The 12,413-nt window shown below is 41.2% G+C and overlaps 1 protein-coding gene across 2 annotated transcripts in view; it reads right to left on the bottom strand.

The window, feature by feature from the left end:
* Fam110b (family with sequence similarity 110 member B) overlaps positions 1 to 12,413 on the bottom strand; it is a 137,047-nt gene that overhangs the window by 52,752 nt on the left and 71,882 nt on the right. For both annotated transcript variants that reach the window (XM_028769584.1, XM_028769592.1), the window contains one exon: positions 6,152 to 6,238. The gene's annotated coding sequence lies outside the window, so the exon portion shown is untranslated. The remainder of the gene's footprint in view (positions 1 to 6,151; positions 6,239 to 12,413) is intronic.

The following is a 12,413-nucleotide window of genomic DNA, read 5'->3' on the forward strand; positions in this document are numbered from 1 at the left end:
ACTAATTTCAGCATCACTTGTACAGACAGTACTACAGCACAAAGTACTAACTGCATATCCCAGAGGCCCATTTGTGAAGGCTGATCCTAGAGTGGTGCTCTTGTGAAGTGCTTGAGACCTTTGGTAAGCTGGCTTTAGGTCACAGGGAATGAACCTTGGAAATTAAATGACCCTCATCATTCTGACTTGAGATGTGATGGATTCTGTAATTCAACCTGCCATGATGTGCCATCATCTAGTGCTCTTACATAAGCTGAATAGACATAAGTGCTGTCTTTGGTCTTCTAAAGCCATAAGGTATATAGACTTCTCCCTACTTTATAAGTTTCCTGTCACAGGTATTTTGCTATAGATGGAAAGCTGACCAAAAAGCATGTTTTATATTACATTGGAAAGACATTTGTTATATGAATTATAGATTTACTAGATGGTTAATTATTCTTCGGTTCTGATAACACACAGGCACATGTGCATGTGCACACATACATATAAACACACACACAGACACACACAGAGACACACAGAGACACACAGACACAGACACAGTCACAGACACACACACACACACACACACACACACACACACGGGGTGGGGGAGAGAAAGAGGGAAGCAAGAAGCCATCCCTAACTGTAGTGAGTCAGGTGATACAGAGAAGAGTAACAGACACTGATTTAAGATAAGACTGGAGGTATTAGATAAGTGATGGTTCTATAATGTAAATTTATTAAGACATAGGTAACTGTTGAGTAAGTTATGAGCAGACAATGAAAATGTCCAATTGATAACTGGGCAGGTTTGAGAATAGAGGGTAAAAGCAGAAAACTGGGATGGGGCTAAGTCAATAACAGAGTTTTCCAGGAAGGAAAGATGGTCAGAGCACAGGATACCTCAGAGAAGGGTCTCTGGCACTTGATGTCTGAAGGAGCAACACATGAAGATCAGACACTTAATGAGGCTTGCTCTCTGAAGGTTTTTTCACTGCTTGTCATAGGAGCGTTCGTTGCTTGTCTGAGAAATTAGCTTTGAGTATGTCATACAGATTTAGATCCATTGTCTTCATTTCTTTTACTGCTGCTTTGATAAAATACCCTGACAAATGCAAGGTAAAGAAAAAGGATTTCTTCTGCCCGTCATGGCAGGGGCAGGTGCTGGAATCTTGTCATATAGGGTCTAGGACCAAGGACAGACAGCTATAATGCATGTTAGTGCTCAGCTCACTTCCTCAACGTTATATCATCCACTGTCCCTCACCTAGGGGAAGATCTCACAGTTAAGATGGGTCTTCCCTCATAAATTATCCTAGTGAAGAAAGTCCCTACCAGGCATGGCCAGATGCCCACCTGCCAGGCGGTTCTAGATTCTGTCAAACTGACAATTAACACATGGCATTTCAAGACAGGGAATCTTGGAGACTATGTTAGCTAAAGACCAGGCATAGAAACCGTGGTGTCTCCTTCATTGACAGAAAAGAACGTCCCAAAGACAATGGAATACAACCTTTCAAGCTTTCTGTCCAACTTTCAAGAACAGAAATGAGTTCTTAAACTAAGGCAACAGAACTGAATTTTTAATACATCTTCATCTCACGCTATGGAAGACAGAGATCAGAGTGGGTGTACATATACTATAGTACTCGCCAACCATGTGGTCACTTGCACATGTCTCCCTGCACATCTCAGTGCATAAAACACTCTTTCACTCCATACCTATAAATGGTAGCAGATACTTCAGAGGTTTAGAAACAACAACAACAACAAAAAGCTTTTTATTGCTTGGGATCGCTGCAGCAACCATGCCTGCCTTCTCTCCAATGTGCATGCTTTTAGAGCTTCATGCACAAGTTCTGAACTTTAGTCTCTTTATTTCCCTTCTTAAACATATGGAATCACTCTAATACCAAACATCCTTACTTCTCTTTTTATCATGCTATCTGTATTTCCCATTCTATTCCCACTGTCCAAATTCCCACAACCAACTTTTCTGATGTGTTTATTACTCCTTTAATGAAGAGAAATCAACTGGTGTCAATGTTAATCAGGTTTGACATTAGCGCCCTGAGTTCAATCACAAGGTTGCCCTTTGGTCTGAGGTTTAACCTCTTTGATCCCTGCTACAGTGTGAATCGGATGTTTGATATTTGACACACAGGCCTGTGTGTCAAAGGCTTGATCCCCAGGGTATGATACTGGGTAGTGATACGCCCTATAGTAGGGAGTTAGGTCATCAGAGGAGTATATTTTCAGGGGGCTATAGGAAGTTACCCTTTTCATCATCTGTTGTTTGTTAGTGATAAAGTGACCAAGATACTGTGTCACAATGGAATGGCACTCACAATTAAAAATAATGGACCTGCTGATCACATACTGGAACCTCCAAACAGTGTGCCAAAGTACAGCTTTCCTCTTTACACGTCAATTACTCCAGGTCTATTGCTATGCTGTTGAAAAGCTCATGAACATAGCCCCGTTTCCCTTCATCTACACATGAGGATTCTAATGCTTTCACTTCGGGGTATGAGTGAAGGACAGATGTGGTGTAAGTCACTTCCAGCACAGTGTTCATTTCCATACTATGGGCTCAAGTGCAGCCTGGCCTTCATTTCCATAGATTCAATCTAGTGACTACACTGACCATGATACTGTCATGATCTGTCTCTATGGATAATTAACAACTGTGTATACAAGACAATGGATTTAGTCTTTTACTTGATTAAAAGGGCATTTGGAATGTGTCAGATATCTTATTGGTAACAGTATTATAATCTGTAATTCTTAAACCTCACAAGAAGTATGAATTAAATCTTCAAAAATTAGACTTACATTTTCTGTCCTGAGCAGGAGAACTTTCTTTGGGAGAATGAACTATCTGCCATCTACCTCTTCTTACAGAAACCCTTTTAGAATAAACATCTAAAACCTTAACCGCTTTCCCAAAAGAATGCCCTATCTGTTCCCTCTTGTTAAAAAGCTCTGGCTGGCACCTGAGTCTCATTACAGTGGCTGACTTGCCCTGGTTCCTGAGAAGACCTTGCTCAAGGTCAGCTGAGAGGGCCCAGGGGGCGCCCCACCTGACTGTGCTGGGGAACCTGAGCTCTGAGTCATTCTCTTGGCAAAGAGCTGTTCTGGGAAGAGAAAAGCCAAAGGTGCTGGTGTGAAAGGAAGCTGAGTCACCATAGGGAACACAGGGCTCTTTACCGAGGAAACACTGAATCTGAAGAAAAGAGGAAGTTTGAGAAACTCTAACATGGCGTTTGAGCCAGGACCAGTTAACACCAAAAAGTGTGCAAGGCTGTGTTTATGTTAGTGATTTCTCAAGCATCTAGTAGGCACAATATGAAAGAATTACAATCTACCCCACAGAAGTTTTGAAGATGTCAGCTTTTCAAGGACAAACTGACTTTATCAGTTACTTAAGTTTGATTAAGATAGGAAGAAACTAAAAACAAAGGGAGCTATAAGTTTGTTTTCTGAAGCTGCAGCCTCTTGAGGACCTCTCATCTCAAGAAGTGGTTCCCTCATCTCTTTTAAAATGACATAGGCCACATGTTCGGGGGGATCTCTTGTTCTTGGATAATTAAACTAAAAAGATATTTGAGGAAAAGGGCATAGTAAGTTCATTTTATTTCCTATCATTTCATGCCTTCATTTCCCTTTCTAGTTTCTATGAACAGGGTGCCATTTCAAATGTCCAGTGTCTACTGTAAAACAACATTGTTCTAAGTGCACTGTTGAAAACACTGAAAAATGCTGGTGATGTGAATACATATGAAACCATAGGGATGCTAACCTATATAATGCACTAGCTTAGATAGGAAGAGAGGTTAAGGACCATCAGGATGCTAGCCTATGTAATGCACTAGCTTAGATAGGAGGAGAGGTTAAGGACCACTGAGATGCAAAAAGAAATTGGTAGGTAAAAGCACATGAACAAGAGTAAAACAAAACACATACTTCTTATGTTTCTTGCAGCACTTAAAAGAATGATGGATATTGTTTCTGAGAAAACTGCAAAGGATTACAAAAACAACTCTAAGTAATTTTTACTCACTCATTTGATGCTATTAGAATTAACCAGAGGCAAAGATAAGAACTGGTGTGTATAGCCCAGCTGATATGTGGATAAACCACACTGTTCAATCTTTCCAACCATCCAAACACAGGATCTAGATCAGTAGCTCTGATAATGTGCCACATAATTAATTACATAGGCCCAGGAAGGTAACTGACTGCCATCCCTGGATACCAAGAAGAGAACCTTTTCTTTTGTGCTAATACTGTACCAAATACTTTCTTCTCCTTCCTGTGGCTGGACACCTTATCAATATCTCTATTGACTTCCTATTATTCTCATTTGGCATTTGGGATAAGATGGTAGACAGACAAAAGTGACCAGACCAATCCATCTGCATGGTCAGAGAACGGGAGCGCTGAGGTCTCTTCCTATTCCACAGAGCTCCCTGGTTATTTTCTTGCTGCTAGGGATGTAAGTACAATTGTTCCTAAAAGGTACCTGTTGAGCATACCCATCATGTAGGCACATATGTGAACAGATGTGGGAGGATTACTATAGGGGTTGAAAGGTCATAGTTTGTGCCAAAGCTTTCAGGCTTAGCACCCTGTCTCAGGAGACCCTTCAGAAATGGATTTACTAGGATGGCAATGGCCCCTAGAAGAGTGATTCTCAACTTTCCCAATGCTTTGGTGACTGCCCCAAACAATAAAATTATTTTCACCGATACTGATACTTCAAAACTGTAATTTTGCTACTGTTACAAATCATAATGCCAACATCTGGCTCTTCTGGTGGTCTCAGGTGATCCCTGTCCTGTGAAAGGGTCGTTTAACCCCCAAAGGGGTCCTAACCCATGGGTTAAGGACTGGTGTTCTAGAACAGTGGAGAGTAGAGAAGAGAGTAGTGGAGAGTAGTGGACCAGTTGGAAGCATTCCCTTTTAAATCCACTTATGCTGAGGTCCAATTTTGTAGCTCTAGCTCTACTAGGGTTAGAAAAAGAAGACAGTGAGTTCCATTCAGTCAACTGAAGCCCCAGGTTCCATGTGAGAACTTACATCTAAGATGATGGTTAATAAAGCTCAGGGTACAATGTTGAGGGATGCCAGGGGCTTTCTCTAAAATTAGTCCCATGCTGTAGATTGCAGAATTCCACCTTAGCTGATTCTTATTTGGCAGCAGAATTAGACTGGGAGGTTCCTGAAGAAGTAATAACATCAGCCAAACATATCTTAGAGAATGCAATATAAGTAGTCATAAGATTCATGGTGGACTATGTAATCAATGACATATCACATGTGCATGCTGGGAAGGGGGTGGAAGAAAGCTGTTCACCAAAGCGAAGGCTATGTTCACTTGCTATATGGTCAGAGGTTGCATGTGTGTTTCTATGGAGGATCTTTCCCACTCCGTGTCTCACAGAATATGTGACTCAACTAGAGAGGTCTTTTTTTTTTCTAACCCTTTCCAACATTTTGTTTGGGATCTACCTGCTTCCTATCTAGCCACTGTTTATCTCCTTCCTCAGGCTGTCCTTGGGTAAATGGGTCGACTATGAGAGGAGAACCAGAAAGATTTCTGTGTTGTTTGTTTGTGGAAGAGACCAGAAAGACCTTGGAATGGCTGGCTGTGTATTCAAGCACCTTGAGGCCAGGTCTGCAGCTCTGGCTGATCTGCAACATCCATCTGGTCCTTTCTATCTCAGTCCCTAGAGTGGAATTCAGCTTCTGTTCTCATCCCTCTATTTCTCATGATGGCACTTCAGCAAAGCTCACCACACATCAGCTCCCAGGACCCACATCCTCATCTCCTCCCCAGTCTCAGATAGCTTCTCATTCAGGGGCAAAGATCCCAATTTCTTAAGCTATCTTCAAATCCAGGCACATAAGTGGAATCTTTTTGAATACATGGGAAGTTAGTGATAAATATTACTGTCCATAACAAATGACAATTATTAGCACATATACAGACAAGAAATGAGAAACCTTAGTGACAGCATCTTGGTCATGGCTGGGCTTATTTATTTATTTAGTGGCTGAGAGCAAAATACTTAAAATCCCAGGCTTAATACAACAATGACATAGGTTTCAGAGGCAATCAATCTTCTGCTCAGAATGGAGGAAAGCAAAGCTATACACTTACCTAAAAGCCAATGAGTATTTTATGGAATGCAGACAGAAGCCAAGGAAAGCCTTCCTTGCTTAAAGCACTCTCTGCAGCCGGAAGTATCTGGAGGGGGGACAAGAAGAGAAGGTTGCTAGTGTTTTCTTATTTGTCAAAAATAAGGAGACCATTAAATGAATTCAGCAACAGATAATGGTAAGTCCATTAAAATTAGCTAATATATTTAAATACTAGATAGCAGACACATAAGTAACACAAATGCACTCATTTTTTTGTGTATTTTATTTCTAAGGTTCTTCAACATTTCAACACCTGCTTTATTTTGCTTTTAGAAGAGGATTTAACCCCAAGAACAATTCTACAGAGAGACCAATGTGAAGTGAGACGAGAGAACTCACATAAGCACAGTGTCAGCACTGGCTAGTGTAAGCACCCACAGAGCAGGACACCGAGGCCCGCCAAAGGGGGAACCTGGGTAAGCACGAATCAGCAGGCTGGAGCAGAGATCCTGGGTGCTATAGGATGTCCATGCTACAAGTAATTTCTTAATTTGCTCATTCATTCATTCATTCATTCATTCATTCATTCATTCAGCAAGTACTGACTGAGCATTTTCTGTAAGCCTAAACTAAGTAATGTTCAAGGCTCTAGGGGGTTAAGACAAAAATCTGTGATTTGTTGGCATTAACAATCCAGAGAAGAGTAATTGGGGAAGAAAAACAAAATAAAAAATGGATGCCATCAATGTCATGCTGACATGCGGGCACTTAGAAGAGTGCCTAATGGGAACAAGACAGAGGACCCTAGGGAAGCATGTTTCAGGCAGAGGGAAAAGCCAAGGTCCTGAGGCCAATTGGCCTGGCTGTGCAAGGAACTCAAAGGCGTGACTCAGCAGGGGGTGACCAGTGTAAGTATGTGGCACATATAGAAAGCTGATGAAAGGCAGAGTTTGGAGAATGTTTACTTAGAAGGCAGGCTGGGAAGAAGCAATCAGACCCACCAGGCCTAAGAATAGCCTGGCTTCCCCAGGTCATCATGCCTGAGTGCTGCTGGGTGCCTAGGCTAGTTTCAAAGCGGATCAGTCTTGCGGACTCAGCCAGTGGGGTGCTATGACAGTGACAAGTAGAGGCTACTGACTTAAAGGTTTGAAAAAGAAAGCATAAATGCTGGTTAGGGAAAACACTGTAAGAGGGGTTAGCAGGTTCCTTAACTGAAGGCCAGCCATGGGGAAGAATAGCTCCAATACCCATTTCTCATTTAGAGATATTTACACATAGTAAGATATAGCAAAAATTCTTGACCTTTGAAGTTACACTCCTTTACCAACTCATCAAGACTTAAAAGACATCTAAATTTCAAGTATGCGAATCTTTCAGAAATTACTTTCTATGAGTGCTGGAAAAGCAAATGCCTTAGTCATGGCAAGACGCAGCAGAGAGTTACAGTCTAAGGCCAGGTTTTACAAGCATATGTTTACTGACTATCTAGAAAATAAAGGACAGATTATTTAAGAATCAAACGGCACCCAAGACCAGAAAGAGCATTTTGTGGCAATGCAAACAAATCTAAAATTAATCATAATTAATCATTAATTACTCAGAATATAACAATCATAAAAGTGTTTTGTGATTTTTTTCTAGGTGAATTTCAAATTAGTGGATATGTTATTAAGTCGACTGTGATGCAGATTAGCAATAAAAATGTTCCAGGAAGAAACCTTATATGCATTCTGAGACAAATTAACAGAGGAAGAGAATAAATGACAGTTTATATTTCTTAGGTGTCTAAAATAAGACATGATGATACTTTCAGATATACAGCAGATCTGTGGCCATACACATGTCTTTATGGCATGAGCAGCAGATGTGCTGTATCGAGGAAAAGTCTCTTGAGCAGTGGTCTAGGCTGCATCTTCAAGCTCCTCTTCTACCTCCTCCTAATGAACTGGTCCCTCACACTAGCAATCATACAGAGGTCTGCTCCTGCTTCTGCTACTAGTTATTTAGCTTCTGTCTTCTCAGGGAAGCACTTCTTTCAGGAAGGCCCAAGTCATTCTTTTTGATTTTCCAAAGACCAAACCAAATCAAACCAACCAACCAAAAAGCAGTTAACAGAACCTAGCTCATGGTAAACATCTCTTACTGCAGAACAAAATAATGAAAGAAAAATAAGTCTATTTAAAATTTTTTTCAGATCCAAGAAACTTCAAAAGGGTCAACCCTGAGATATTCATCAACTGCTAATGACATTCCCCTGTTCTTTGAGAATCACAGGTACCCAAGTGTCAGTCACAGCTACCAACAGGGCTGCCCCAGAACTGTGCCCAGTAGCTACTCTGCCCATTGCTCTTCTTTCTGACAATTATTTTTCAGAAGCTGTGGAGCTCTGCTATTTTGTGGCATATCAGAGTCTACATGAAATGGATTGCTACATTTGACCTGGTTTCTGCATCTGTAATTTTAAGCTTCCAGAAGAAAGAGACAGAAAGTATCAAATATGAAAATGTTTTATCTATTATCGATTTTGATATTCTGGGAATTGGACCCAAGACCTCATGCATAATAGCCAAGACCTCTACCAACTGAACTGTGCCCCAGCCCCTGAAAATGCTTTAGTCCCTAAAGCATCATATTTTATGTTCACACTGTTACACTTATTTTTGATTGGTCAGAGCTATCATTCTTCCAGTGAGCTACAGAATTAGAAGGAGAATAAACAAAATTTTCAAGTGTCAGAAAACAACCCCTTCTTATTTTCTTGTCTCAGGGATAGATTCTCCCTACTGTATGGAGAACAAAGTAGCTAAGTAGTGAGGAAAGATAAAAGTGTATGTCTTCATGTTGTTCTGCAGAAACAGCAACTTCCTTTAGTTCTGCTCTGAAAATCGCCTTGTAGTAGATGTTACCTGCCATCATGGGCCATCAGCAGGCAATGCACAGTGCACACATTTATACTTAAGGTTTTAAGAAATTCCTTAAGGCATGATGATTCTTGAAGAACCAGCCCAGCCCCAGGGCACAAACATCACTACTTTCTAGCTTTCTCATGAACACACAACACTTGGGTGAACCTCACAGGAGGTGCCCTGTGCAGTCTTATAGGGGAGAGTGCTTCGGCAGTAAATAAAGAAAAGCCAACAGCTATCTATTTTTAAGGCAATCCCCTTAGAGAGGTAGGAAGTATTCTAGAAGACTAAGAAGGAAGGAAGGGCTAAGAATACAGCTCAGTGACAGACAGTTATCTACAATGTGTTGGACCCTGAGTAGATCCCAACCCTACAAATAAATAATTATTGAATATAATTATGATATAATTGAGAATATTATATATAAATGAGGATATTACATAACTGCATCAATGTATCCCTCCCCACACTACTGTCTGTGCCTAACTTTTAAAGGGCAGAATGGTTCTATGTCTGCAATAGGGGGAATGTCAGTCCACGAATGATGAACGTACAGAAGAGGTGACTGGACTTTGGTAGAAAAAAACAAACAAACAAACAAACTAACTAACCCTAATGTGTTAAGACAATGTATTAAAACAAACCCTAATGTATTAAGAACAAAAAGTTAAGTAATAAAACTGAAGATAAAAGTATATGTTGTGTTACTTTGCAAAAACTGGAATTCCTTTTAGTTCTACTATTAAAATAGCCTTATAGTAGACGCTAGCTGATGTCATGGGCCATCAGCAGACCCCTGGCTAGGGTGTACCAGGGTGGGCACTGTCCACAGTGAGGATGGATGAGGTGTCATATGAAGAATGGCTATGTGTTCATTTCACCACCCAGGGTGTCTCACAGCTGAACACATTTCCCCACTGTCTCAAGACACAGAGATAGTCTATCACTGCTAAAGGCTATCAAAGCCACCATTCCAGAGTCTATCACTGGCCATGGACCTTCCACAATCTCCTACTGTCCTCTTGCAACTGTTACCTGAGTAAATGCTGACTAGATGATGCATTCCTTCCCAGGCAGATTTGGGAGTGAGGGCATGAGGTGCCGTGAGGTGCAATTAGTAAGCTGAAGTGTTCCTCTGCCAAGACTGTATACTGGACTGCTTTAAGCAGCATACAGACCTAGACAAGAGCAGTTATTTTTACAGAATATATAAACTGCAACCTTGGCTTTTCAGGAGCAGGAAACAATTTCTGACAGTTTTCAGAAACTGTCTGACTCTCTCTGCTGATAGCAGACGCATGGTGGCAGCTGGCCAGCCCTGTGACTGGTGACTCAGGACACAAGTTTCTGTGGAGTCTGCGGTCTGACACAGAAAGACATCAGTTTGCAAGTTTAAGGACTAAAAGAGAGGCAGGGGCTCTGAACACAACAGATTGTGTAGTTAAGGGGACTTTCTGAACCTTGGTCTTGCTATCTTTTCTTTCATAGTAGACTACCTTTATTGTAGAACTTAACAGTCTTTATCTCCCTGTCTGGAAAATATACCAGGCAATTCTTAATAGAAAACAAAGTGTTGAGCATGGTAAGAACACATCTCCCTACTGTGATATTCCAACTGCAAGAGCAGCATCTTTTGAACAAAGCCTGGAGGCAAATACTTCCTCAGGCGTGGTTGATAAATACCTATATGTGTCTATTTCCCAGAATGAGATCAAATAACACTCTCAGTACTAAAGAAGCTTCACTGAAGCTACAAGAGGTGAGACAAAGAAACCCATCCAAAATGAAGGCTGCCACATCTGTGAAGAAACAATAGCATGTTACTTCTCCAGCTAAAAGCCAGAGAACAAATCGGGAGCCTCCTGCCTTCTTTTAATTAAAGTATGATCTGCTACATTCTCCATACTATTCAATTATCTGGGAGTCAGGACTCAAAGTGAAGTCAACAGTCTTGACACACACCAACAAAGACACGTAGATAGAAGCAACATTGGCTTTCCCAAACAGAAGAGAACCAATAAGAGTCACTCCCAGGCACATGCACCCTTGCATTCAGGTGAAAACAAGGCTCCTCTGTGAACAGGAGAGCTGTTTACCAGACAAGCAGTCAGTCGCTTCGAGAATGTGTATTAGTATGGAACACAGTGGCACAGACAGCGTCAACAAAGCAAGATCAAATTAGACAGATGACACTATCAGCACGCTTCATTTCATGCATGGCTGTGTTTCTCATAAGAGAGAAAGACTCGAGTAATTACCGTGAACTGAGACTCCTTCACTGACCTCCCCCTGCAGCTAGCTGCAGGTCCTTATTCCACCGAGTCTTTGCAACAAAGAACACCTGCTCTGCCGGGTCGTACTCCTTCTTTAATGTAACCACCCAAGCACCTTGCCTATGTTCTGCAAGAACACAGCACAGTGCCTCTGTATCTACGTCTCTAATGCAGCATAAAGATTACTGTGGAAACCTATCAAACGGGTGAGCAGCAATGCCAGCCAATGAGGATGAGGCACATGCGGAGTCCAGCACATGCTCTCTGAGGCACAGGCTGTCACCAGCACTGAGCAAGCTGCTAATCTAATTATAGCTAGTTTGCTAGCACAAGAGCTACTGGAGCAAGGCATGGGAGCAAATTAAATTTTAATAAATTAAACACCACAGACACAATCATCTTGATTTTCTGTCATTTTAAGGATTAATGTATCACCTCCTAAACCATGAGTGATTTTTAAAGTGCATTCTTTTTTCCACCTAATCTGGAGAAACAAAGAGTATTTAGATCAATGAGTGTGCTACCTGCTGACTTAGACCCCAGCACTGAAGAACTGTAATCAGTTTGGAGGCACAGACATATTAGTGTGGGAGCTAGAGAATCCACATCTAGCTTTATTTATCATGATTAGTAATTTGTCACTAATTGTCAAAAGTGTCGATCAACTTCTCCTCAATATAGTTTAAAATGCCATGCAAATTTCCATACAAAGTGGAAAAATGCTAATCAAGGTGTCAAAGACCATCATCCTGAGTGTAATGATTAATTCAGAGCTCAAAGTGAAAAAGTGATCTCAAGTCACTGTAAAAGGTGAATTTGCCATCATACAGTTGATAGGGAAATGTAGTCCTTGGAGCCAAGTTCTGTGAGATGCAGCTTGGTATAGACTGAAAAGCACGTGCTGTAATTAACAGCGGGCTCCCCAGGCTTCCTCTCTAGATCTTTCATTTCCAAGCTGTACGACCTTTGGCAAGTATCTAGATGTCTCTGTGTCTCAGACATTACAGAAGGAGTCAACTCAAAAGATTATTACCAGTGAGCTCTAAGCACTCAGCACAGGAAGGCAAAACTAAACAATCTTTTTATGGAATAATTTGACCGA

Source organism: Grammomys surdaster, unplaced genomic scaffold (genome assembly GCF_004785775.1).
Source record: "Grammomys surdaster isolate TR1022 unplaced genomic scaffold, NIH_TR_1.0 64, whole genome shotgun sequence".
Classification (NCBI taxonomy): domain Eukaryota; kingdom Metazoa; phylum Chordata; class Mammalia; order Rodentia; family Muridae; genus Grammomys; species Grammomys surdaster.